This window comes from Sphaerodactylus townsendi, linkage group LG07 (genome assembly GCF_021028975.2).
Source record: "Sphaerodactylus townsendi isolate TG3544 linkage group LG07, MPM_Stown_v2.3, whole genome shotgun sequence".
Classification (NCBI taxonomy): domain Eukaryota; kingdom Metazoa; phylum Chordata; class Lepidosauria; order Squamata; family Sphaerodactylidae; genus Sphaerodactylus; species Sphaerodactylus townsendi.
Window position 1 is genome coordinate 4975135 of NC_059431.1, and position 27617 is coordinate 5002751.

Below are 27617 nucleotides of genomic sequence, written 5' to 3' on the forward strand. Positions count from 1 at the left end.
GGGGGGGGGGGGGGGTGGGGGGGGGGGGGGGTGGGGGGGGGGGGGGGTGGGGGGGGGGGGGGGTGGGGGGGGGGGGGGGTGGGGGGGGGGGGGGGTGGGGGGGGGGGGGGGTGGGGGGGGGGGGGGGTGGGGGGGGGGGGGGGTGGGGGGGGGGGGGGGTGGGGGGGGGGGGGGGTGGGGGGGGGGGGGGGTGGGGGGGGGGGGGGGTGGGGGGGGGGGGGGGTGGGGGGGGGGGGGGGTGGGGGGGGGGGGGGGTGGGGGGGGGGGGGGGTGGGGGGGGGGGGGGGTGGGGGGGGGGGGGGGTGGGGGGGGGGGGGGGTGGGGGGGGGGGGGGGTGGGGGGGGGGGGGGGTGGGGGGGGGGGGGGGTGGGGGGGGGGGGGGGTGGGGGGGGGGGGGGGTGGGGGGGGGGGGGGGTGGGGGGGGGGGGGGGTGGGGGGGGGGGGGGGTGGGGGGGGGGGGGGGTGGGGGGGGGGGGGGGTGGGGGGGGGGGGGGGTGGGGGGGGGGGGGGGTGGGGGGGGGGGGGGGTGGGGGGGGGGGGGGGTGGGGGGGGGGGGGGGTGGGGGGGGGGGGGGGTGGGGGGGGGGGGGGGTGGGGGGGGGGGGGGGTGGGGGGGGGGGGGGGTGGGGGGGGGGGGGGGTGGGGGGGGGGGGGGGTGGGGGGGGGGGGGGGTGGGGGGGGGGGGGGGTGGGGGGGGGGGGGGGTGGGGGGGGGGGGGGGTGGGGGGGGGGGGGGGTGGGGGGGGGGGGGGGTGGGGGGGGGGGGGGGTGGGGGGGGGGGGGGGTGGGGGGGGGGGGGGGTGGGGGGGGGGGGGGGTGGGGGGGGGGGGGGGTGGGGGGGGGGGGGGGTGGGGGGGGGGGGGGGTGGGGGGGGGGGGGGGTGGGGGGGGGGGGGGGTGGGGGGGGGGGGGGGCGGGGGGGGGGGGGGTTTGGGGGGGGGGGGGGGCCCGGGGGGGGGGGGGCTTGGGGGGGGGGGGGCTTGGGGGGGGGGGGGGTGGGGGAGGGGGGGGGGGGTGGGGGGGGGGGGGGGTGGGGGGGGGGGGGGGGGGGGGGGGGGGGGGTTGGGGGGGGGGGGGGGGGTGGTGGGGGGGGGGGGGGGGGGGGGGGGGGGGGGGGGGGGGGGGGGGGGGGGGGGGGGGGGGGGGGGGGGTAGGTAGGTAGGTAGGTAGGTAGGTAGGTAGGTAGGTAGGTAGGTAGGTAGGTAGGTAGGTGAGTGAACTTCCACTGTGAAACTAGCATTAGTAGATCACGGTCGTCCAGGGAAACTCTTTTTACAGGTTTTCCCCAGCCAAGTTTTGGTACCAGCAAACTTGCTTGAAACCACCTGCTCAAGTGATGCCTATTTATAGGAACCTTTCGACATCTTGGGATCCTGGGGCATTTGTGAGCGACACCTCCCTGCTCCGCACTGAGATATCCTGAGAACAGGAAGGACGTGACACAATTCTCTCTCGAAAGAAAATCGGGGACGGGGTGGAAAAGAGAGACGCCCAAGGTGTGCGCGAAATCCCCGGAGTACAGTTTAAAGATGTGATTTCGGCGAGGAGAGGAAGGATTACGCACCGTTTTGTTTTGTTGTCTTCCTTTTGTGTTTAAAATAATGCTCCGGAAGCAACGTGATCGCTGATCAAAGCTTAAGGTTTTTAAAACTAAGAGGGTCTCAAGAGGATGGAAAAGCTTTTTAATTAATGAATTTTGGAGGAAGGGGGGGGGGAGAAAGAGCTAAGTGATGGCATTCAGATTGTTGTAATTATTAATTCCTTCAATAAAGTGATAAATCTCCAGGTGCATTACCTATTGACGGTATCCTTTTGTGTTAACTATTCCAGTAGCTCTCTTCTTCTTCTTTTCCTCAGATGAAGGAAAGCTGAATGGAATTAAAGGGCCAGCAATCGTCGCTCTCAAGATGAGCAGAGAGAGGAAAAGAGAAAGCGCTTCCTAGACAGATCTCAGAAGAGAACAGCCCCTGCTCTACATTCACTTCACATTCACACACACGCAAATTGTAGGGATGGAGAGCATCGGTTTAGGCCCCGGGAGACCGTGACGCAAGTCGCACATTGACTTTCCAAGAACTGCCTTGATGGATCAGACAGGTCCATCTAGTCGACTGACAAAAGCGATGGTCCTTGCATTTTTTTTTTTTGCCTTCAGCATTTGGAATTCAGAGGTAAACTGCTCCTTCACATCTTCCATCTAATCAGAAAGCTTGGCCTAATCTGCGGATACTTAAATCCACAGATCAGGGCCATGCTGACCTGAGGTTTGCAGGAAAATCTGAAAATGTATTTTTTAAAAATTCATTGGGGGTGGGTGGGTTTGAATCCTTCCCCTGACACCAAAAGGGTGGTGTGTGCATGCACAGACGATACTCCAATTTCCTCTGATGGAGGCCAGCAACATTGATGCTTAAGCAAGTTCAGTGAGGGAGGCTATGAGCTGCAAAGGCTGTGATGGCATTGGGGGCAGGGGTGACCTTTCACTGAGTTCCTGAAATGCTGCTCACAGCATGGGTAGAGACCAACTCAATGGGTAAACGTTTTGATTCCATATCGTCAGCAGACCCGACAGCAGTGATGGCTCAGGCTAGCAGGTTACTATTTGGAAGGGAGACCACCAAGGACGTCTCAGATTGCTACACAAAGGCAGCCAATGGCAAACCACCTCTGATCGTCTCTTGCCTTGAAAAGCCGGTAAGTTGGCTGTACCTTCCCAGCACTTTCCACCAGCAATCCCCCTCCAATCTCAGCGCCTTGGCAAGAATTTATGGTTAGACCCAGTGGTGGGATCCAAAAATTTTAGTAACAGGTTCCCAGGGTGGTGGGATTCCAACAGTGGCGTAGCGCCAATGGGGCTGGGCAGGGCACGGCGGGGGCGTGGCCGGGCATTCCAGGGGTGGGGCATTCCTGGGCGGTGCTGTGGCAAGGACGCAGCTGCTGCGCCAGTCCCTGGGCGAGAAACGAATGCATGCAGATGCAGGCTGCCACGCACGCCAGTGCACCTCCTGCTAGACTGCTTCAAGTTCTGCACGCTACTGCTGAGAAGAGGGACATAACTAAGGCAAAAATCATGTGGCAAAGTCACCAATTAGTAACCCCCTCTCGGCACATGCAAATAATTAGTAACCTACTCTCGGGAACCTGTGAGAACCTGCTGGATCCCACCTCTGGGCACCACCCATGTGACTAAATGGGCGCCACCCAGGGACATTGGCCCCCATATGTCTCCCTGGGTTTACGCCCTTGCAGTCAGGAGACAAGCCACCGCATTCTGCACCAGCCCGAGCTTCCGGACCTCCCTCCGAGGTCCATATATAGCACGTTACAATAATTCAATCTGGAACGAGCGCTGTGGCACATCAATAGCACCATATCTAACTATCTGTGGATGCAGCAGTCGCTAGATCAACCAATGGACAAGTCACCATCTTTTTAACAGCCTGTTTCCCTGATGCTGTTTGAGCGTCAACCCCAGGTTTGCTTGTTTGGTTTTGAAATTGCACATAGACAAAGAAGTTCAGAGCTAGGCAGAGGGTGGGGGGGGCACGAGGTTGCAGAGAGTGACTAATCACATAATAAGGTAGAACATTGCAGCTCTGTTCCTCGGAGGGATCTTTTAGCGGCGCCGCAACGGCCCCGAGGCTACGGGAATTATGCCACCATGTATAACTACAAAAACATCGAGTCCTGCGTGTTTTGGAGAAATAGAAACCCAGAAATAAAGTTAAATCATGTGTCGGGAAAGCAGCGAAGCAGGCGGGAGGTAGTTTGATTCCAGCCGCAACCGAGAGCAGGGGGAAGCTGGATTGTGTCCCATTAAAGCAAAGGCCCAGACTCCCGAGGTTTCTTTGCCATTACTAAAGAAAGGCACATTTTTTCCCCACTCCTGTGCCAGACGGCGGCAGGGGTGAGGCTGAAATTTCAGCGCTTGATTCGAGTCCAGCAGCACCTTCAAGATGGACAACATTTTCAGGGTATCAGTTTGGTCCGAAGGGAGCATTGACTCTTGGAAGTTTATACCCAGAGGTGGGATCCAGCAGGCTCTCACAGGTTCCCGAGAGTAGGTTACTAATTATTTGTGTGTGCCGAGGGGGGGTTACTAATTGGTGATTTTGCCCCATGACTTTTGCCTTAGTTACGCCCCTCCTCTCAGCAGTAGCGCGCAGAACTTGAAGCAGTCTAGCAGGAGGTGAACCGGTGTGCGTGGCAGCCTGCGCCTGCGTGCATTTGTTTCCCGCCCAAGGACTGGCGCAGCGACTGCGTCCTTGCCACTGCCCCGCCCAGGAATGCCCCGCCCCAGAATGTCCGGCCACGCCCCCATCGTGCCCTGCCCAGCCCCATTGGCACTACGCCACAGTTTGAATCCCACCACCATGGGAACCTGTTACTAAAATTTTTGGATCCCACCACTGTTTATACCCCAAAAGCCTTGTTGAGCTCTACGGTGGTACTGGAATCAAATCTAGCTGTTCTGCGTCAGACCAACACAGCCAACTGCCGAAAGCACTGAGTTTCATGACTATTTTGGCACAACTGGGACCTGAGATTTCAGTTCTGTTTTCTCAGGATGGAAGCACCACTGGGCTTTTCCATTAACCAACATGATATTTCCAACATAGTGCTGACGTTAAAGTTTACATTAATTTAGTGGTGTGATGTAGTGGTCTAGAGCAGGTGGACTCCAACCTGGAAAACCGGTTGTGATTCCACACTCTTCCACGTGAGTGGCGGACTCTAATCTGGAGAACTGGGCTAGATTCCCCACTCCTGCACCCGAGTGGTAAACTCTAATCTGGGTTTGTTTTTCCACTCCTCCGCATGAGTGGCAGACTCTGATCTGGAGAACTGAATTGGATTCCCCACTCCTCCACATGAGCGGCAGACTATAATTTGGTGAACCAGGTTTGTTTCCCCATTTTTCCATGCGAATAGCGGGCTTTAATCTGGAGAGCCAGGTTCGATTTCTCACTCCTACAGATGAAGCCTGCTGGGTCACAGTTCTCTTAGAACTCTCTCAGCCCCACCTACCTCGCAAGGTGTCTGCTATGGGCAGAGGAAGGAAAAAAACCTGTAAGCCATTTTGAAACTCCTTACATTTGAGAAAAGCAGGTTATAATCCCAAACTCTTCTTCTTTAAAACAGACACACAAGACATGAACACATAATTGGGAGCAGCAGTGGCGTAGGAGGTTAAGAGCTTGTGTACCTAATCTGGAGGAACCGGGTTTGATTCCCAGCTCTGCCGCCTGAGCTGTGGAGGCTTATCTGGGGGAATTCAGATTAGCCTGTGCACTCCCACACACGCCAGCTGGGTGACCTTGGGTTAGTCACAGCTTCTCGGAGCTCTCTCAGCCCCACCCACCTCACAGGGTGTTTGTTGTGAGGGGGGGAAGGGCAAGGAGATTGTAAGCCCCTTTGAGTCTCCTGCAGGAGAGAAAGGGGGGATATGAATCCAAACTCTTCTAAACCAGCAGGCAGTGTATTCATAGGAAATGTATGTTGAATGACATTAAAAAAACCTGTGCTATGCCAAAGTCAATTGGTTTTGGGGCCCTTCCACACATGCAGAATAATGCACTTTCAGTCCACTTTCACAATTGTTTGCAAGTGGATTTTGCTATTCCGTACTGTAAAATCCAGCTGCAAAGTGCATTGAAACTGGATTGAAAGTGCATTATTCTGCATGTGCGGAATGGGCCTCGGCGCTCCCTTGAGAAATGCCAAATGCCTTATGGGCCCTGACAAGGTCCCAAAATTGCAACTGCAAAATTGCAAACCGCTGCTTCAGAGGATGGACTCTAATGTGATCCCCTGCAGAAATCAAATGCCACCTTCCTCGTGCTCTCCTTCCAAATCTTCCTCTATTTCCAAACCCAGAACTGTCAACCATACTTTTCTCCCCCACTTTCTGGGATGGTTTTGGATTCTTCTCGCTCCGAAAATGGCTTATCTGCTCCTCCGCGCCGCGTGTTTGTGCTTCGCCACCCTCGTTGCGCCTTATCTATGGAACTCTTTACCAGCCAATATTCGGCTTAATGGATTCTCCTCCTCTTTTTAAAAAGCGCCTTAAGACTCATTTTCTTCCGGCTGGCCGTTGCCTCTAATTGTTTTTGGCCTTTTTTCGACTCCTACTTTTGGAGGGGTTGGTTTATTTAAAGTTTATTTTTAGTTCTATTTCTGAGGGCATTCGACCATAAGGCCACAGTGAGAGGCAGGCAGTGGTGGGATTCATCCGGTTCGCACCACTTCGGCAGAACCGGTTGTTAAAATGGTGCTTGTAAACAACCAGTTAAATTATTTGAATCCCACCACAGGAACCGGTTGTTAAATTATTTGAATCCCACCACTGGAGGCATGCCTTCTTCAGTATCCTGCACAGCCCTTTGTGTCCAGACACTTCCTAATAAACATATTTGTTGTCTTTACATTTATAAGGGGAAGGGCCCGTGGCAGGATCCAAAAATTTTAGTAACAGGTTCCCATGGTGGTGGGATTCAAACTGTGGCGTAGTGTCAATGGGGCTGGGCGGGGCACGATGGGGTGTGGTCAGGCATTCCTGGGTGGGGCATTCCTGGGCGAGGCTGTGGCAAGGACGCAGCCGCTGCGCCGGTCCCCGGGCGGGAAACGAATGCACGCAGGCGCAGGCTGCCACGCATGCCGGTGCACCTCCTGCTAGACTGCTTCACATTCTGCGCGCTACTGCTGAGAGGAGGGGTGTAACTAAGGCAAAAGTCACGTGGCAAAAATCACCAATTAGTAACCCCCTCTCGGCACACACAAATAATTAGTAACCTACTCTCGGGAACCTGTGAGAACCTGCTGGATCCCACCTCTGGGAAGGGCTCTGTCTTCTCCAGGGCATCACAAAAGATTCCAAGCTGTGTCCTCGGCATTTCCAGTTAAAGGACCTCAGAGTGGAAATCCTTTCAAGGCATGGTGTTTGGGCACAGGGTGGGCCCATTTGCTGCTGTGGTGCCCAATATTTATTTTATTAAGTAGCAAGCCAACAGAAGAGGTTCTCTAGTAGCTTTATTTGCAAAGCTTGTCTCTACCGGGCAAGACTCCACCGACTATCTACAACACACACTCATCTTTATGCTGCTCCTTTTTCCTGATACGCAAGTCCCTCTCGATTCCTCCACTGGCTCAGAGTAATTGGAGTTCCACCTACACGATCTGCCTTTTACATGTCAAGAACCCCCTTCCTTATAAGTTGGAAGCCCCTTACCATTCCATGTTCATTATCGACGCCTGTTATTCAGCCCGGGGTCAGAGGTGGGATCCAGCAGATTCTCACCAGTTCCCGAGAGTGGGTTTTTAATTATTTGTGTGTGCCGAGAGGGGGTTACTAATTGGGTCCGCTTTTCCGTCTCCACACCCTCGCCTCCCCCTCTCTTCTTCTTTCTCGTAGCCCGGAGCTTGCTGGCTAGTAAGAGGAGGGACCCTTTAACTACTGTTGGGTCCAGGGGACTCTTTAGTTGCTTCTGTTGGCAGTAGACGATAGGACTTGCTATAATGAGTTTAAATTATGGACAGAAAGATACCAGCTGGAAATTAGGAACTTTTTTTTACAGTAAAAGTTTTTTACAGTAATAAATAAATTATTAATGCCCCACCCCCGGAATGCCCGGCCACACCCCTGTCATGCCCCGTGGGCGCTACGCCACTGTTTGAATCCCACCACTATGGGAACCTGTTACTAAAATTTTTGGATCCCAACACTGGCCGGGGTGTGGCAGTTAATATGTATTAGCTGCCTCAGAGACTAGGACACGGAGTAATGGATTTAAGGTGAGTGTTTTGATTGTGTGTTCCTGCCTGGCAGGGGGTTGGACTTGATGGCCTGCCAGATCCGAGGCCAACCCGCTGACCACTATGGCGCAAGACTCGTTCTGTTCATTCTCTCAACAGCAAGGAGCACTCGATTGTAAGAAATGTCGAAAAGTAAGGATGAAAGATGGGAAAAATAAGGCTGGGGGGAGAGAGAAAGGAAGGACAATCTCCAAGCAGCTTGCTCAGAGTTGGCTGTCAGCAGTTCCATTCCATCTCCTATTTTCAAAGGCTTGTATCTTGTCCGTAAAAAAATTCTCTCCAAGAGGCAGCTGGAAACTTGGCAAAGGAGATCTCTCTCTCTCTCTCTCTCTCTCTCTCTCTCTCTCTCTCTCTCAGATTCCATTGATTTTTATCTGTTTCTATTTCTCCAGCCTACACTACATTCCCTACACCGCTTGTCATATTCGGCCCCCCTTCCCTACACCACTTGTCATATTAGCTCGAGAAATCCTGGAACAATTCGGCTCCAGTTGCTTCAATGCCGCAACGTGATCCGGTACGCGCAGCCAGAACGTTCGGAGTCCGAGGAGCTGACAAACTTTGCTCGAGATTTTAATTTCACTCCATCAGGATGCTCCTTTCTATTTTCATTTCATTTCATTTCATTTCATTTATCCTCAAACCAAGTCGCTCCTTCGGCCGACTCGGGTTTTGGCTCCCTGTGTTGCAGTCCATCTTTCCCCCACCCCATAGAGAAGGATCTCTCCAAGGGTACATGCGTATTCAAAGTCTGGACAGATATACAGTTCAAACCAGGGATTTGGAAGGTTGAAACCAGAGGGAGGAGAAACTGAAAACCCTCCCTCATTATTTACTTTCCAACCACACCTCGGCCCCTTCCGCACACGCAAAATAATGCGTTTTCAAACCACTTTCACAACTGCAAGTGGATTTTGCCATTCCGCACAGCTTCAAAGAGCACTGAAAGCATTTTGAAAGCGCATTATTCTGCATGTGCGGAATGAGCCCTTGAGTATTCAAATTTGGGGAAACGGGTAATGTCCAACAGGATCTCCGTCCAAGCTCAGAACTCAATAGGACAGAAAGAGAATAACAGAAACATTCTGGGAACAAGACCTCAGGGGGGAAAGGAGTTAGAGTATCACATGAAGAGAGAAAAAAAAACAGATAAAGTGTTAAGAAGCAGAACCAAAAAGAAATGAGGAGGGGATTTCATTTTGATGTCTTTAATTGATGCAAAGCATGCTTGATGCCAGAAGATTTGTTACCAGTTTTGTTATTCAAATGACGAACGCGTGCGGAGTGGCAAATGCAGCATCGCAAAAATCTTGATCCAGTCCTACAGACCCGAGGCAGCTTTGTCAGGGGGAGGGGGCCGTGAAAGACCAGCAAAATGATACTGAACCGGAATATTTCCCCCTCCCTTCCACACCAGTTCCAAATAGTGTTAGCGGACATTTTGGGACCCAAACTGTTTGACTGGACAACGTCCTGCGTCATTCGGGCCTGGAGACCTTTTGGGTCAACTATTGGCAAGACAGGAAAAAAAATCTCAGCAGCTTCAAACCGCCAGCACAAAAGACGGCACTTAAAGGATTTCATTTCCTAGAGGTCCAAGGATGCGTTTGATATGTAGATGTAGATTTATTTCAGTTAAGGCGGGCTAACTACCGTTACCGGATCAGAGAGGGCTAAGGAGGAAAGAACGCTCGGGGATTAGAGGGTGACGTTTAATGTAAATTAGGGCTTTGTGTGTAACGTGCAAAGAAAACCTGAATTTGATAGATAGAAAGAAAGAAAGAAAGAAAGAAAGAAAGAAAGAAAGAAAGAAAGAAAGAAAGAAAGAAAGAAAGAAAGAAAGAAAGAAAGGAAGGAAGGAAGGAAGGAAGGAAGGAAGGAAGGAAGGAAGGAAGAAAGAAAGAAAGAAAGAAAGAAAGAAAGAAAGCAAGCAAGCAAGCAAGCAAGCAAGAAAGAAAGAAAGAAAGAAAGAAAGAAAGAAAGAAAGAAAGAAAGAAAGAAAGAAAGAAAGAAAGAAAGAAAACTGGAGTATTGCAGTCTTAATCATAGAATCATAAAAAGTTGGAAGGGGCCACAGAGGACATCTAGTCCAACCCCATGCTCAATACAGCTTAGAGCATAAGTGTCAAACTTGCGGCCCACAAGATGTCATGGACTACAGTTCCCATCATCCCCTGCCAGCATCATGCTGGCAGGGGATGATGGGAACTGTATTCCATAACATCTGGAGGGCTGCGAGTTTGACACCTGTGCCCTAGAGCATCTCAGACAAGTGTTTGTTCAGCTGCTGCTTAAAAATTGCCAGTAAGGCTGAGCTCATCACCTCCATAGGTGATTCCTCTGATTCCTCTGTTGCTCATCTTAGCGTAATTTTTTCCTAGTTGGAAATTACGGTAGGTGTAATTTCTGCCCATAATTTATACCCACTATTGTGAAACCCCTCCTCTGCTGCCAATGGGAACAGCTCTCTGCCCTCTTCTAAGGGATCTGTGTTTTAAGCAATGATTGTGCCAATCATGAATGACTACTTCTATTTGGTTATTCAGCATAGGGGTTTGTTTTAGGGGAGGAGTGACTGTTCCTGCCAATCAACAGGTCAGGATATCAACTGCTTCTACCTATAAAGCCCAGCAAATCTTAAATGGACAGGGTTGCCAATTTCCAACTGGAGATCTTCTGCTTATACAATTCAGCTCCGAAGGACCAAGGACAGTTCTGTTGGAGAAAATGGCTGCTTTGGAGGATGTACTCTATCGTATCGAACCCTGCTGAAGCCCCTCCCCTCCATAAACCCCACCTTCCTCAGGCTCCGCCCACTCCTGAAATCTCCAGGAATTTCCAAAGCAGAAGTTGGCAATGTTGGGAAGACTGTGAAATTAATTAAATATTAATATTGGCTTTAGTATTATAGTATTACAGTATTGTACTACCGTATTTCCCCAAATATAAGACAGTGTCTTATATTAATTTTTGCTCCCAAAGATGCGCTATGTCTTATTTTCAGGGGATGTCTTATTTTTCTGTGTTCTGTTCGTCAGGCATGCTTCCAAACAAAAACTTTGCTACGTCTTACTTTCGGGGGATTCCTTATATTTCGCACTTCAGCAAAACCTCTACTATGTCTTATTTTTAGGGGATGTCTTATATTCGGGGAAACAGGGTAGTGTTATTTATTATTTTAAAGTTTTAATCACTGTATTGTTGGGAATTGTATGTTGTAGCTCACCCTGAGCCCTACGGAGATAGGGCAGGACAGAAACTGAATAAATAAATGAAATAAATGTGTTCAGATGGCAGCAAATGCTCATTTCCCACAAAAGCCGTGGTGGCGACTCAACGGTTCAGAATTCAAGCTGTCTTTCCTCACCAGTCTTCCACTTATTTCCTTTTTTTTAGATTGCAGGAAAGAAGTCAATGACATCCTATGAGAAAAGTAAAGTTTCATTGAAGCTCTTGGAAAAGCCGTATCCATAGGCAACTGCATATCTGAGAAACCAGGGCAGAGTGGTTATGCCTTCTAACAGGCCTGAAATGGATCTGCGTTGCCTTGAAATGTATATATGGGGAAAGCAGGGGGTATCTGAATGGAAGGCCTGCAGTAGAGCAAAGAAAGAAAGGGCAGGGTAGGGAGAAAGAGGAGAGAGAGAGATCACGGCCGCATCAAAACGTGCCAGAGCTCGTGGCTGCTCTGATGTATTTTAACCAGCCACACATCTGTCCCCGGAGGTCTGGATGACTTTGCCTGAATAAAAGATTCGGGAACGGGGAGAGGAGGAGAAGAAAGGGTTGAGCTCTCCTGGTTTATGACAACAGACCTCATGGAAGGCCCAAGGCAAGCACACAGCAGTTCCTGCCCCCCTCCTACAACACACACAACACAGCAAATATGGAAAACCCAAACTGACCCCATTCAGTGTCCAAAACACTTAGACAACTATTGCACAATGCCCACTGGCCAAAATCCAAAACAATTTAGTAAGCAAGGCAGGTGATTTTAATGTACAAAAGTGCAAAGTGAAGCACCAACATAGGAGAACAATACCGAGAACAGAACAAAACAAGGACTTGAAAGACAATCCTCTCGTCCTATGAACAATACCTAATATTACTTAATTCTTATATAGATGCATATTGTCCACTTGAAGTTCCAAGTATCACGATAGAGGATAAATAAGGTAAACTCACAGTCCAAGTTTATAAATTCCTCAGAGCAGTCTCTTTTCTTGGCAGTCGATGCCTATGTGTTGATTTCAACTGTCCTGTGATAAGATTAATGACTTGGGGTCTCTCCCATTCAAAACTCCAGTCTAATTGGCAACTGGATAAACAGGACGTGTTCTGCGGTTTATATACATGTTTCGCAGAGTCTTCATCAGCTAGCAATATCTATTTCAGAAAGTAATAGCAAGGAGTTAACCTGTATATCCTCCCCTCTGACTCACCACCTCATATTACTGAGCCCAGTAGCCCCTTAGAAGAAGAAGAAGAGTTTGGATTTATACCTCCCTTTCTCTCCTGTAAGGAGACTCAAAGGGGCTTACAATCTTCTTTCCCTCCCCCTCCAACAACAAATAACCTGTGAGGTGGGTGGGGCTGAGAGAGCTCCGAAGAACTGTGATGAGCCCAAGGTCACCCAGCTGGCATGTGTTGGAGTGCACAAGCTCATCTGGTTCACCAGATAAGTCTCCACAGTTCAAGTGGCAGGGTGGGGAATCAATCCCAGTTCTCCAGATTAGAGTGCACCTTAACCACTACACCACACTGGCTCTTAGACACCCACCTTACAATACTTTCGGGGTCTAAGCTTCCAAGAGTCAAAGCTCTCTGACAAACAGAGAGAAACCCATCTCACCAGGGCATGCCTCTGAAGAGGCCAGCCATAGATGCGGGCAAAATGTTAGGAGCAGAAACTACTAGGCCATGGCCACACAGTTCGGAAAACCCACAACAGCCAGTTGGTTGTAATAGTAAAAGCCTTTGACAACACATTGGAGCTTTGACCCTGAAAAGCTTACATGCTGAAAACATTGTTGTTTTCAAAGGTGTTGCTGGACTCAGGTGTACCTCCAGTATAGTGTAGTGGCTAAAAACAGCAGACTCTAATCTGGAGAACCGAGTTCGACACCCCATTCCTCCACATAAGAGGCAGATTCTTGTCTGGATTTGTTTCCCAACTCCTACACATGAAGCCTGGATTTGTTTCCCAACTCCTACACATGAAGCCCGCTGGATGACCTTGGGCTAGTCACAGTTTTCCCAGAACTCACTCAGCCCCACCTACCTCACAATGTGTCTGTTGTGGGGAGAGGAAAGGAAAGGAGCTTGTAAGCCACCTCGAGACTCCTTACAGGAGAGAAGGGTGGGGTACAGATCCAAACTCTTCTTCTGCCTTCATTCATTCATTCATTCATTCATTCATTCATTCATTCATTCATTCATTCATTCATTCATTCATTCATTCATTCATTCATTCATTTATTAGGTTTATATACCGCCCTCCCCCGTAGGGCTCAGGGCAGCGAACAACATATAGAATAGAGCACATATGTCAGACTAAAATCCGTTAAATATCAATTAATATAGGCTCTAATAAAATAAACCCCACCCCATTAAAATGCAGCATTATTAAGATCAACATAAAAGATGGCACCTACTATCAATTCCCTTAAAAACCAGAGGGAAGGGCCTTCCTAAACAGATACAGCTTTCATTGCCTAGCTCTTGCAGTATCTTCTGAGAACAGTGTTCTCTGAGCTACTGTTGCCAATATTCAGGTAGAACCCGGAGACACCATAGCACCATAGAGTGGGAAGGGCCTTGCAGGCCATCTAGTCCAACCTCCTGCTTAGTGCAGGATGAGCCTGGAAAAGTTCCCAATCTTTTTTTCCCCCACTTGTATACCACTTGGTAACCCATTTCCATACACTGTATCTTAGCAAAATGTTCGTAGATGTTATTTCAAATTTGTAACTGCAGATAAATGGCCAAAGCAGGGAAGGGTGGAACACGCATAAAGTGGCCTTAGGTTGATTCCATCAAGGTCAGGATTGTCTTCTCTGACTGGCAGCTGCTCTTCAGGGTCTCAGGCGGAGGCAGGGGCGTACCACACAGGGGGACAAATGGGGGCATATGTCCCCAGGCAGATGTCTCATGGGGGGTGGAAAATCAGCTCCCACACCCCTCCAGCGGAGAGGCACCCCCACCTGGTGCTGCCTCCTCCACTGCTGGTCATAGCAGCCCTCTCCAGCCTGCCACGACCTTCCCTGCTTTGGCAGCAGAGAAGGAGGCTTCGGCACAGCTGCAGCTGGTCTCCCCTTGCCTGACCCAGCCTGGCCTGGCCTGGCTTGGCCATCCTGGCTCAGAGGCTGCTTGGGCCAGTTTAAGAAGGCGGATCCTTCTTGTTGAGTTTTGGGGCAAAGGGGGGCATGTAAGAAGGTGGGGGAGGGTGGCCGCCTATAGGGGGGGTAAGAAAACTCAGTCCTGCTGGAGGGGGGACAGTTCCTCCTCACCAGAGACTGTTGAGAAAACTCAGCAAAGAAGGAATAAGAGGGGAAGTCGTCCTATGGATTAAAAACTGGTTGAGAAACAGGAAACAAAGAGTGGGTGTAAATGGGAAATTCTCACAATGGAGAGATGTCGGGAGTGGTGTCCCCCAAGGATCCGTTTTGGGACCAGTGCTCTTTAACCTATTCATAAATGACATAAGAACATAAGAACAAGCCAGCTGGATCAGACCAGAGTCCATCTAGTCCAGCTCTCTGCTACTCGCAGTAGCCCACCAGGTGCCTTTGGGAGTTCACATGGAGGATGCGAAAGCAATGGCAGCTGTGAAAAAGGCAAACTCTATGCTGGGGATCATTAGGAAAGGAATTGATAATAAAACTGCAAAGATTGTCATGCCCTTATATAAAGCAGTGGTGCGACCGCACTTGGAGTACTGTGTCCAGTTCTGGTCGCCGCATCTCAAAAAGGATATTGAGGAGATAGAAAAAGTGCAGAGAAGGGCAACAAGGATGATTGAGGGACTGGAGCACCTTCCCTATGAGGAGAGGCTGCAGCGTTTGGGACTCTTTAGTTTGGAGAGGAGGCGGCTGAGGGGGGATATGATTGAAGTCTACAAAATTATGCATGGGGTAGAAAATGTTGACAGAGAGAAATTTTTCTCTCTTTCTCACAATACTAGAACCAGGGGGCATTCATTGAAAATGCTTGGGGGGAAGAATTAGGACTAATAAAAGGAAACACTTCTTCACGCAACGTGTGATTGGTGTTTGGAATATGCTGCCACAGGAGGTGGTGATGGCCACTAACCTGGATAGCTTTAAAAGGGGCTTGGACAGATTTATGGAGGAGAAGTCGATTTATGGCTACCAATCTTGATCCTCTTTGATCTGAGATTGCAAATGCCTTAACAGACCAGGTGATCGGGAGCAACAGCCGCAGAAGGCCATTGCTTTCACATCCTACATGTGAGGTCCCAAAGGCACCTGGTGGGCCACTGCAAGTAGCAGAGAGCTGGACTAGATGGACTTTGGTCTGATCCAGCTGGCTTGTTCTTATGTTCTTATGTTCTTATGTTCTTGCCCTGGGCTCCATTTTCTGTCAATACGCTGGGCAGAGGTCTTTCCCATCACCTTTTTCATGATCTTTTAAAACCGAAGATGCTGGGGACTGAAATTGGGACCCTTCTGCGTGCCACACGGGGCTCTTCCAAAGAGCCCCAGTTATCCCCCCCAGCACCGCAGCTTTAACGCTGCTTTTAATCTTTATATGTATTTTATGTATCCACTTGTTCTGTCATTGTTGTAAACCGCCCTGAGCCCTCCGGGGGAGGGCGGTATATAAGTGGAACAACAAACAAACAAACAAACAAACAAACAAACAAACAAACAAACAAACAAACAAACAAACAAACAAACAAACAAACAAACAAACAAACAAACAAACAAACAAACAAACAAACAAACAAACAAACAAACAAACAAATAAATAAATAAATAAAGCTGGTAAGATCCAACCCATATACATCGGCAGGTTCTTGCACACAATACGCTTAAAGTTGCAAGACAGCGAAGACCCTATCCCATATTGATAGACATCCTTTTCCTTTTCAGAGAGACGGTACTCCCAACTGCCTCTCCTGCCTCCCTCCTCCCCCTTTAATTTTACTATTATTTTTCCCCTTTCAATCCATAAGCGCTTGGATTTTTTAATATGGGAGCGTTTCATTTCTATAAAACTGCAGCTGCTTTCATTTAGTTTTATGGATTTAATGTATTTAGATGTTCAGAGAGCAGCTCCAAGCTGGCGGTATTATCCAGACAGTCGCTGCTTAGTGCCTTCTCTAATGACAAGACTTATCTGATTCGGAGCATTTCATATCGGTTGGAAAAATTAATTCTCCTTTCTTTGTCTTTGGGCTTCGAGATTTAATTTGTCGAGGGGATTCCTTCAAGAGACATGTGTTTCTCTTGGCTTTCCCCTCCCTTTTCGCAGATGTCATAACAAGTTTGCCCGCTTCTCCAAAGTTTTTCATCCCGAAGTTTATCTGTAGGCTCTGTCGCCGAAAGTATTTGTTCCAAGTCAGAGTATTTCATGAACTATTCAATAACTTCTAGGTTCGGGGCCATTTGCACCTTAGAGACCATCAAAAAGCCGTTCCCTCCTTTTGGGGAGGCTTTTTAATAAATTGGGTTATGGGACACCTGTTATTATTGTATTGGCCGCTGTTTTAATGGTTTTAATGGATTTTAGCACATGTAATAATTGTTTATTTTGTTATCAACTGGATATATGTTGATGTTGTTGTACACCGCCCAGAGCCCCTTGGGGATGGGGCGGTCTACAAATCTAAACAATGAATAATAAAAAAAAATATGGCCCCTTCTGCACACGCAAAATAATGTGCTCTCAAACCACTTTCACAACTGTTTGCAAGTGGATTTTGCCATTCCGCACAGCTTCAAAGAGCACTGAAAGCCGTTTGAAAGTGCATTATTCTGCATGTGCGGAATGAGCCTAAGATTGGAAACCAAGAAATCAAAAGGTGATTGAGACTGGGAAAGTTAGCCATGAAGGAGATAGAAATCATTCTTAAGCATTAACGTGTGTGTCACCGAACCTGTCAGCAGAAGTCTTTCAAAACATTTTGAGGCAGGAAATAAAACGTTTCCCCTGTGGAATTCCACATTGTTCTTCCCCCTTTTGGCTCTGAAACCATTCTGTTTCCAGCCACAAAATGTTTTCCGTGAATCCCCTTTAAAAACTATTCTTTAGGCTGAAACATTTTCAAAATGGCTTCACTGCGGTGCAGTCCCTTTAAGAAGTTTTCCATGCCTCTCTGCCATCCCCGAACTTTCTCTTTGGTGTCATTTTCTGAGCTCCCTGTTCCCCGTAGTCTGTTCCCCCTAGTGGTTAAGAACGGGTGGATTCTAATCTGGAGAACCGGATTTGATTCCCCACTCCTCCACCTGAGTGACAGAGACTTATCTGGTGAACCAGATGCATTTCTGCACTCCTACATTCTTGCTGGGTCACCTTGGGCTAGTCACAGTTCTCACAGGACTCTCTCAGCCCCGCCTACCTCAGAGTGTCTGTTGTGTGGAGAGGAAGAGAAAGGAGCTTGTAAGCCACCTTGAGTCTCCTTACAGAAGAGAAAAGCGGGGTATAATTCCAAACTCTTCTTCTTTATCTGATCATTTCTGTGATTCTTTTCCTAATTTGTTGGGGCGTGTGTGTAATCTTTGAGGCATCAATTATATGAGGTATCGAGAATCGCAGCATGAAGCTATGCAGCACCGAAGCATGGAATCAACTAACTAAAAATGGGATAAAACGTACAATGCTGGCCATGAATTGTTTTGAGCGGGGCATCAGGAACCTACAGTGATTTGTGTGGAAAAGGCCATTGCTGACCGAGGTCAAGACAATTCACACTGTAGTCTTCCTCGTCACTATTTGTGGGTGTGACAGCTGGACAACGAAGAAAGCAGACAGGAAAAAGTAGATTCATCTGAAATGTGGTGTTGGAGGAGTTTGGTGGATACCACGGACTGCCCAAAAGTTGGTTCTAGACCAAATGAAGCCTGAACTCTCCCTAGAAGGGAATATGAGGTTATTAATGGTGACATTACAAGAAGGCAAGAATCAATGGGGAAAAAAATAATGATAGGGAAAAAGTCGAAGTAGTAGGAGAATGATAGAGTCATAAAGTTGGAAGAGAACACAAGGAGCATCAAGTCCAGCCCCTTGCCATGCAGGAAGACACAATCGAAGCACCCCCTACAGATGGCCATCCAGCTTCTGTTGAAAAACCTCCAAAGAAGGAGACTCCACCACACTCCGAGTCAGCATATTCCATTGTTGAAAAGCCCTTTCAGGAAGTAATGTCAGAACAGAAAGACCCAACATGCAACGTCTGAGCAAGGCTGGCAATAAGACGTTTTGGAGGACATGGATTCATGGGGTCCTTGTCAGTTGGTAACAATGTGACACCACTTAACATGCATACACAATTACATACACAAAGAAAACCTCCCCTCTCCAAATCTTGTTGCCTTCCAAGGTTTTACTGGACTTAAATCTAGCTGTTCTACTGCAGGCCAACACAGCTTATCCCTAAAACTATATTCAATAGCAGCCCTCGCAGAATCGGAACATCTTAGTCTAGGCTGACATCTCATCTACCACAATGACCTACAAGATGCCCCCGAGAAAGCCTCAAATTAGAGCCACAAAGCCTAATTCCCAGAAACTGATATCAGAAGCATCTTCCCTCTGAACAGGGCATTCCACTTAGCCCTTGTGACTAATAAACACAAAATGGCTTAAATAATGTAAATAATCCCAATAATAATCCCAATAATAATCCCAAGTGATTCCGGCCGTGAAAGCCTTCGACAATACAAATCCCAATAATATTCTGTAGTCCCTTTCGAAAGCAATTTGAGATGATTCCATTTGGCAATGAATTCCATAAATTAATTCTACCTCATGTGACATTTGGTTTGCTTTGTCTGATATGAACCTACTGGGTGTTCCCCAATTCTTTATTTTGGGGAAGGCAAAAACACATCTCGCGGTTTCCAGAGGGACCAACGTAAATTTCCATTTTGCATGATCAGTAAGCGACGAGAAGAGATCTATACGATTTGAGGTAGGAAATAAAACGTTTCCCCCATGGAGTTCCACATGGACTCTATGGCATTATACTGGGATGAGATTCCGCCCCTCCTCAAACCCGCCCTTCCTTAGGCTGCCCCCCCCCCACAAATCTCCATTTTTTAAGGAGCGTGATTCTCAGGATAGTTTCAACTTGGTGGAAATATTTACGCATGACCATATCCTCTGAGCAAAATTAAGCAAAACAGAAGGACCAATGGGTTGGCAATAATGTTGACTTACCCCTCCAAAATGCAGAGGTGCTCCTAATAACTCACAAGGAGAGATCCGAGATGATTGGATCATTGTAAGAACAGTCCCAACTCTATACACCTTCTTCCTCAGGTCTCTCAAGGAAACCTGTCAAAAGTCATCTGAATCAACACAGCAAGCCCGCAAATCGGGATCTCCGCCTTTCTTGGGCCCAAGAAGAGACGTTATCCGGTTGCGCAAACCTGGGTGCCAAAGGGACTAGCCAGAAACAAAAGGTGTACAACCGGCTGCGTCCACGGGGGCTGGTCTGAGTGGCCCGCACACACACACCCCCCCGCTACACACAAACACCGTCTCGTATCCTTCCCCTTATAAAGCTTTATTAAGCCTCTATGTTATACAACTCTCAGCGATAACAGAACTATTGCATCTGGGCTCGCAGGCAACCGAGTGCATTAAAACTCCTTTCAGGGGATGGCAGGAACTAATTCCTCATTTTTACTGGCTGGCAACGGAGCCTTAATAGAGCCCAGAGCCCTGGACTCATAAAGCATGAGAGTAACGGAGGTGCTCGGGAGGGGCGGGGGGGAGAGAAGAGCTGGAGCAGGTTTGTCGCCGAGGTTATGAAGTTACGGGAAGAAAGGGCTCGAAGGAGCCCACAGTAAGGGACGGGTGGGAGCTAACTGAACTGGCTCCAGCATAGCTATATATTCTCACTTAAAGAAAAGATTGTAAGCGGCAACACACAGGTTCAAATGAGCATGTATTTGCAAGGATCGAAACAGGCATCACAACCGCACATTTGTTTGTGGGTTGGTTGGTTCTTGGTGGTTGGTTCTGGTATATGTGGCTTTCTGGAAACAAGCTGCCGTGACTATTAACTGCGGCTCTGATTGGTGATTGGATGAGAGTCCACCAAGGAGTCTCAGAGGTGGCCACAGACGAAGGTACACAGATGCTCTCTTGCGTGGCTGGGAGAACCAAGTAAGGCAGGTTGTCTGTCTCGCCTCCTAGGTCCCCAGAGTTAGCCTGAGAATTCTGTCCTCCGAGATCCTCACTGTCATCACCTGGATGATCCAAGCTAGTGTAACCCCCATGCTCAGAATGGGTTGACCCAGAAAGGGGTGGAGACTCAAAGCAGCATGAGGAGCTCATGTAGTTTGGAGGAGACAAGGCTATCAGACTCAGACCTTGATTTGTATAAGCCCTTAACACCTTGTTAAGGTAACTGCAATGTTGTTGGGAGGGAACTAGTGGGGAGGTAGTTGTTTGTTTTTGCTTTGTTGTAAATGTTGGCGTTTATTGTTTTGGGTTTTTTTGGGTTTGTAATGGGTGAGAGTTCCCCTGGAAACCTTCATCGTGTTGAATCCTGTTCATCAAGCCCTTGGAGTCTTCAGGAGCCAACCCACTTGCAAAGAAGAACTGGACTTGGCAGTATCGGTGGACTGTAAATATAAGGACTTGAAAATGCAACCTGAACAGGACCTTGAAGTGTGATGTTAAATGTTGATGTTATATGTTGTATGTTAAGAAAGTTAACTGTGACTTCATACCCTGTAGAAGCAGAACATCCAGTATAGTATTTCACGTCCCAAAAGCATCTTGACAACACCTAATACACATACAGAGCTCACACAGAGACTCATGTTCACACAGAGACTCATGCAATCACAGCATCTCTTAATAGGATGCAAACGAAACAGACAGAGAGTGAGTGAGTGAGAGAGAGAGAGAGAAAGATGAGGAGTGTTTCTGCACAATTTATTTAAAATGTTTTGAGGCAGGAAATAACACACTTCCTCCGTGGTGTTCCACATTGTTTTTACCCTCTTTGGTTCCCAAAACATTTTTATTTCCAGCGGCAAATCGTTTCAGATGAATCCTTTTAAAAAAGGATTCTTGAGGCTGAGGCATTTTCAAAATGGCTTCCCTGCTGTACAATCTCTTTAAAACATTTTCAAGTTACTCGTCCTCCTCAGCACCATTTGGCGAGCTCGCTCTCTGCTTCCCCTCGCCTGTGTTTTAGCCATGTCTGTGAGTTTCTGCGAGTTATTTTGTTATTTTTTTGTGGGGGGGGGATAAACTTCGAGGCGAGGTGTGGAGAATTACAGAACAAAGCTGTGAAGCGTGAAAGCATCGACTCACCAGTGAACTTAAAAAAAGGGGGAAACTACATAATGGGGCCATGAATCATTTCCTGAGGGTGTGTGCAGATAAAAGGAAGGGGATTGAAAACATTTTACAAACATTTTAGGAGATTTGTGCAGAAAGGGGTGTGTGTGTGTGTGTGTGTGTGTGCGCGCGTGTGTATCTATATATACATACACACACATATACATGTGTGTATGTATGTGTGTGTGTAGATATACACACACACATATACATGTATATATACACATACACATGTGTGTGTATATACACATATACACGTGTATATATACATGTATATGTGTATATGTGTGTATATATATTCACACACATATACATACATACACATATACATGTATATATACACATATACATGTGTATATATACATGTATATGTGTATATATGTGTGTGTATATACATACATATATACATATATATTTGCATATATATACATATATATATGTATGTATACGTATGTATATGCACACATATATGCACACATATATAAACATACATGTGTATGTGTATGTATACATACCCATATACACACACATATATACACATATCAGTGTGTGTGTATATAGTGTGTGTGTGTGTATATATATATGTGTATACACACACACACACACACACACACATGTGAAGCATTGGTTAGACCTTACATTTCAATAGGAGAGATTTAAACATGTGCTCCATGTTCCCACCAAAATGACCGGGTCCCACTGTGCTCAAAATAAAATCAAAACGTGATCTGGGACTGCCGTTTGCTCCTTCCTCCAAAGGGGCAGACATGGTTGGGAGGGGAAGGAGGGGGCCGGCAGAGCTTCTTGCTTTCTGCTGAGCCAACGGAGGGAGTTAATAGAAGAGAACTAAATCCCTTGTATTTACCACGGGGTCAAGGGTCAGTGTGAGTAAATCATTAATTAACGCACTGAAGCCTCCCTGCTATTGACAAGGCTGTGTTTACACACGGGGACAAAATTAAGCAGCCAGTGAACTTTCATGCTCTCATTTTCCCCCCTTCCCCCCAGCCAAGCTTGTTCTGCCTTGGTCCCTTGCAAAAAATACCACTCTTGATTTGCTTTCCATGGGTGGGCCGTGCAAACGTTAGTTGGGAAGCTGCAACATGCAATCTGTCGCCTTCCCAGCAGAAGTGAGAAAACCCACAGATGCCTGAGGCGTGCTCGCTGGAGGAGGCTCTTTCTTGTCCTATCTGAAAACAGGAGAGCAAAGGACCTACATTCAGTGCAATCCTAAAAAGGGCTATGCCCGTCTTAGCCCTTTCATTTCAATGGACTTAGGCCCATTGTGCATGGAACAATTAGCACAGTGTGGTTGTTGTGGGGTTTCCTCACATTTCTCTGTTTGTGTGTCAGGAGGCACTTTGCTGCCTACTGCACAGTTTGCATGCTGAATTCCCCTGGGGTCTCTGCTTTTTCTGGTTCTCTTAACCCCACCTATCAACTCCCTGTTAAAAGCACACAGCCACAAGATTGCTGGCGTTGTTAAAGCCCTTTTAATTGCTGGTATTGTCAATATTATTGTCATAGCTGTTACATTGATAATGTTGTCTCTTTCCAAAAATAACCCCCCCCCCATGAAATAGGCAAAGCAATTTCCTGGACCTCCCTCTGCTGAAGAAGTGGACCATGTCCTAGAACTGATATTCTCTGCCCTCACACCTTGATACACACAGACACACAAACAAACAAACAAACAAACACTTTTCTGCTGCAGCCATGGGAGGACAGAGAGGCTTGTTATTTTGACGTTCCTTGGTATTTTGATTTTTCTGTATTCGAGCTATCATTATTTTGATAGATCTAACATGGTACAAATTCGTGAAGTTCAAATAATGTTTTTAAAAGCCCTCTGGATCATTGAGGGGCATGGAAGGACAGCAGGTGAGGTGGGTGGAGCCAAAAAGCCCAAAGCAAAGAATAATGCAGGGCCATTTCTCTTGCCTTCCCCACAAAGCAGGGGAAAAGGTTGCTCACAAACAGCAGTAGTAACAGGATCTGCCATGCAGAGAGTTTGAGTTGGGGGGGAGGAAGGTGTCCACAATGGAAGCTCTGTTGTGAAAAGAACCTCCTTTTAGCATGTGGTGGAGTACCAGTGTATAATTGGCCTTAGTTTGGAATAAGTCTGTACAGGATTATGCATATCATCTGCATAGGATTATGCATATCATCCCCCAGATAGGACATTATTATTTCATCCAACTACGGTGTCTGAGCCCCCAAATCCCGCCCATCATCCCCCTTGCTCAAATCAATCCCCTGATTTTGTGCCATGTTCTATTTCCGGGTATGAAATTTTCAGCTAATGTATATACCTTTCCTTCAGTTCTGTTCATGTACCAATAAATCCCCATGGGTGAACTAAACAAATAAATGATGTAACACTGTTCACATAAATACTGTATAGCTGTGTATAGTTGGCACACCATGTCCGCAACACAAATCAACAAGACCGACTGGAACAAGCAGAGATTCAGGATACCATTTCTCACCTAAAAATATGTTAAAAGGTTTGTGTGGAAAGGGTCAATATTGGACTATGACCAATTTTATACATCCACTTGTACCCAAAAGAATCCTGATGTTGATGCTCGAAACGATGGGAACATGCACTAAACTTTGTGCGTGTTTTACACATTGGACGCAGTGTGTAACAGACTTCCCTCTGGGATACACCTCTGAAGATGCCAGACACAGATGAAATGTTAGGAACAAGATCCACCAGACCACGGCCACATAGGCCGGAAAACCCACCAGAACCATGCACAAAGACTGTTTCCGCATGGCAAAATTATCACTGTGCACCACTGATTTTTTTGAACCTGGGCCCATTTTATCCCTGGGTGTCCATCCACAAGACTACCCACTTTTTAAAGGGATCCACTGAAAACCAGGTTCTTTTGCATGAGCTCAAGACTTCTGTATTTACTTCCGAAGCATATCTGAGCATGGCCGGTGTCCCACATTCTGATTGGCTGTTGTTTTTGAGTGGCAGCTTGAATGAACATCAGGCGGCAAGATCAGGTGGGAAAATAAACCGGTCCTGCTCTCAATTGGTTTTTGCACAGTAGAAGGTCACACAGTAGCAGGGTCGTACTGGGATTTTTTAAAAGAACCTCCAAGCTAGTGATTTTTGATAATCCCGGGGTAAGGGAAATATTGTAGGGCAACACCGAGGCAGGCCCGCTTTAGCCCCAGAACCGTGTGGAATTCTCAGCTGCACAGGGATATTTTTCTTGCTCAACCCAGGATATTTTGACCGTGCAGAAATGGCCAAAGATAGAAAAAGGTAAATCCCTTTCAGGCCTCTGTGATTTTTTAAAATTCATACAACACCTTTTTTTCCTCCGAACAGCATGTTATTTAGCACTTTGCAAGACACATCAGAGAGAAAGAGTTATGTGGACGGCTATGGCTAGACATTTCTGATCAGGACCAGAAAATATTAATGCCCTAGAAGAGCAGAAAGTGAGGTCACATCTACAATACTAGTCACTCGTGCTCGGGAATGATGAATTCAGATTGGAACAGGTGCAAAAAAAGGGTTATAAATTGGTTGTTAAGTTTAGGCTGGGAACGAGAGGTTCAACATTCTTGGATCCATCGGGGTAATAAGAATCCCGTCTGGTCAGAGATGAGCAAATTGATTAAGGATATATTACCGAGGGAGCAAACTTAAACACAGTTACCAAGGAGTAGGTTCCACTAAACTTATGGAGCCTTACTTCTGAGTAATCATCCATGGAATTGAGCCTTCAGGTTTATGCCGGTGTTCTGCCAGCTCGGTTGCGTCTGCACGGCAGCTACTGCAGCTGCCAGGTGTACTTGTCGTGTGCTGAGATGCTCAGACAAGTCTGTTGCCTGGAGATCAGTTGGTTGTAATAGTGGGAGATCTCCGGACACCACCTAGAAGTTATTTAGCACTTTGCTCTGCTAAACTCTGCTCACCGTGTCTGTCAGGAATGTGTTGGAATAAGCAACTTCTGCATGCCTGGACAACGGGGGCCCTATCTATCTGTCTGTCTGTCTGTCTGTCTGTCTGTCTGTCTGTCTGTCTGTCTGTCTGTCTGTCTGTCTGTCTGTCTGTCGTCTGTTTGTCTGTCTGTCGTCTGTCTGTCGTCTATCGTCTATCGTCTATCATCTATCGTCTATCATCTATCTATCTATCTATCTATCTATCTATCTATCTATCTATCTATCTATCTATCTATCTATCTATCTATCTATCTATCTATCTATCTATCTATCTATCTATCTATCTATCTATCACTCACTCACTCACTCACTCACTCACTCACTCACTCACTCACTCACTCACTCACTCACTCACTCACTCACTCACTCACTCACTCACTCACTCACTCACTCACTCACTCATTCATTCATTTATTAAACTTGTATACCGCCCTCCCCGAAGGGCTCAGGGTGGTTCACAACATAATTATATAAATACAATTAAATATATAAATAAATTCCATGCATCTTAATACCCCTCCCCATTAATATACAGTGCTCAATTACAACATTATTACATTACAGAAGACAACAGATGGCGTCCGACAGTTTAAAACTCCCCTAAGGGGAGACAGCAGGGCTCGCGTTGTCAGAACGAGGGGGGCGCACATCAGCGGCCAGCCTCCCCAAAAGCCCGGTGGAACAGCTTAAGGTCATGCAGGGCCTGGACTGCTGGAGGAAGAGCATTCCACCAGGCAGGGGCCAGAGCCGTAAAAGCTCTGGCCCGAGCAGAAGCCAGCCACATCACGAAGGGGCCAGGGACCACGAGCAGATTGGCCTGTGCTGTTGTTTGCTCCCCATCTCTAGGCTCCGCCCACCAACTCCTCCTCCTTCTCCTTTGCACTGAGCACATGCAATGGCGACTTGCTCCTGCTGGGGCTTTCCCACAAAAAGCATTTCTCACTTGCACATACATGACGGCATGTTAGAACGCCCACTTGTGATAGGGAAAGTTATCTCTTTAGACCAGTGGTGGCGAACCTTTGGCACTCCAGATGTTATGGACTTCAATTCCCATCAGCCCCTTCCAGCATGGCCAATTGGCCATGCTGGCAGGGGCTGATGGGAATTGTAGTCCATAACATCTGGAGTGCCAAAGGTTCGCCACCACTGCTTTAGACTAAGATTTCTATCTATCTACTCTTCACCTGGAACAATGCTCGTGACCCGAAGTTACTTGAAATAAATGTAAGTTTTCCCTTTTTACATATATCTGGGCCCCTTTACTGAGGAGCTCCTTTACTGCACTTACACTCAGGGCTGGGCTGATCCACCTTCAACCAAATTCCAACAGAGGGTTGGTGTTGCTATCTTCTTTTTGGGTAAAAAACCAACAACAACAGGTCACTGCTTGCGCAACGGGGAGCCGTGAAGAATCAGCCGCTGATCTCCCCTCACCAGAATTCAAAATGAGAAACAGCCGCCTCGGCTCTCCGATCGTGATAGAGGGAACGGCTAAAGAGAGCTAAATCCTACAAAATAATTCCTGCCATAGCTGTAAGAAAAACCCTTAAGCCCCCTCAAGAAATAGGATGTTGACAGGCCGAGGTATTAGAACTCGGGTATTTATCCTCCTTTCCCCTTCAAGCAATTTGGAAAGCACTGCCTCGGAAATGGCACGCTCTTTCCCTGCTTCTGGATGACACCGGTTCTGGAAGGCTCCGTCCGGTCAGTCACAAAATGCTATCGGTGACAGCAGTCTCGCGCAAAGGCAAGTGCGTTTTCCGTCTCAAGAATATCTCTCACCTTGACTTACACTGATCTGGACACAGAAAGGTGGATTTCTGCACAGTGTAGATTTGACATATTTAGGATGTTATTTTAAAAAAATCTGTTTTGGGATTTTTTTTAAAAAAATTTATTGTATCATTTGAATATTACATTTTATATTAATGCTTTTCTTCATTTGTTTTCAAACAATACTTTCCCCCCCTTTTCCCTCCCCCCTATATTTTTCATAGTTTTGTCCAACAAACAGCAGTAAGTTCATTCTTTGTAATGTTTTCTCCCATTTCTCCTCATTGGCTCCAGCTTCTTTCATCCAGTCCTCGTATATAGTCCATATCTTCAAGATTTCGCTCTGTTTATCTTGCCACAGTTTATTCTTTGTTATTATATCAAAAATGTCCAGTGTCACTTGTTCCAACCATTTCTGGTATTCCAACCATTTCTGGATTGTCCATTTTGGGTACAAAGAGTGGTCTTGGCCATGCGTCTAAACTGAGGTGACCAGATGGTCACCTTTGTAAACT

General features: G+C 47.6%; 1 protein-coding gene and 1 long non-coding RNA gene across 12 annotated transcripts in view; both read right to left on the reverse strand.

Annotated features, from left to right (window-relative positions):
* Window positions 1-27617, reverse strand: part of CELF4 (CUGBP Elav-like family member 4) — a 912878-nt gene that overhangs the window by 716017 nt on the left and 169244 nt on the right. The window lies entirely within an intron of this gene.
* On the reverse strand, window positions 11032-26328 carry LOC125436227. Its single transcript, XR_007245023.1, has 3 exons — window positions 26188-26328; window positions 24773-24776; window positions 11032-11043 (listed from the first exon to the last, which is right to left on the reverse strand). It is a non-coding gene; the product is annotated as an uncharacterized LOC125436227 (long non-coding RNA).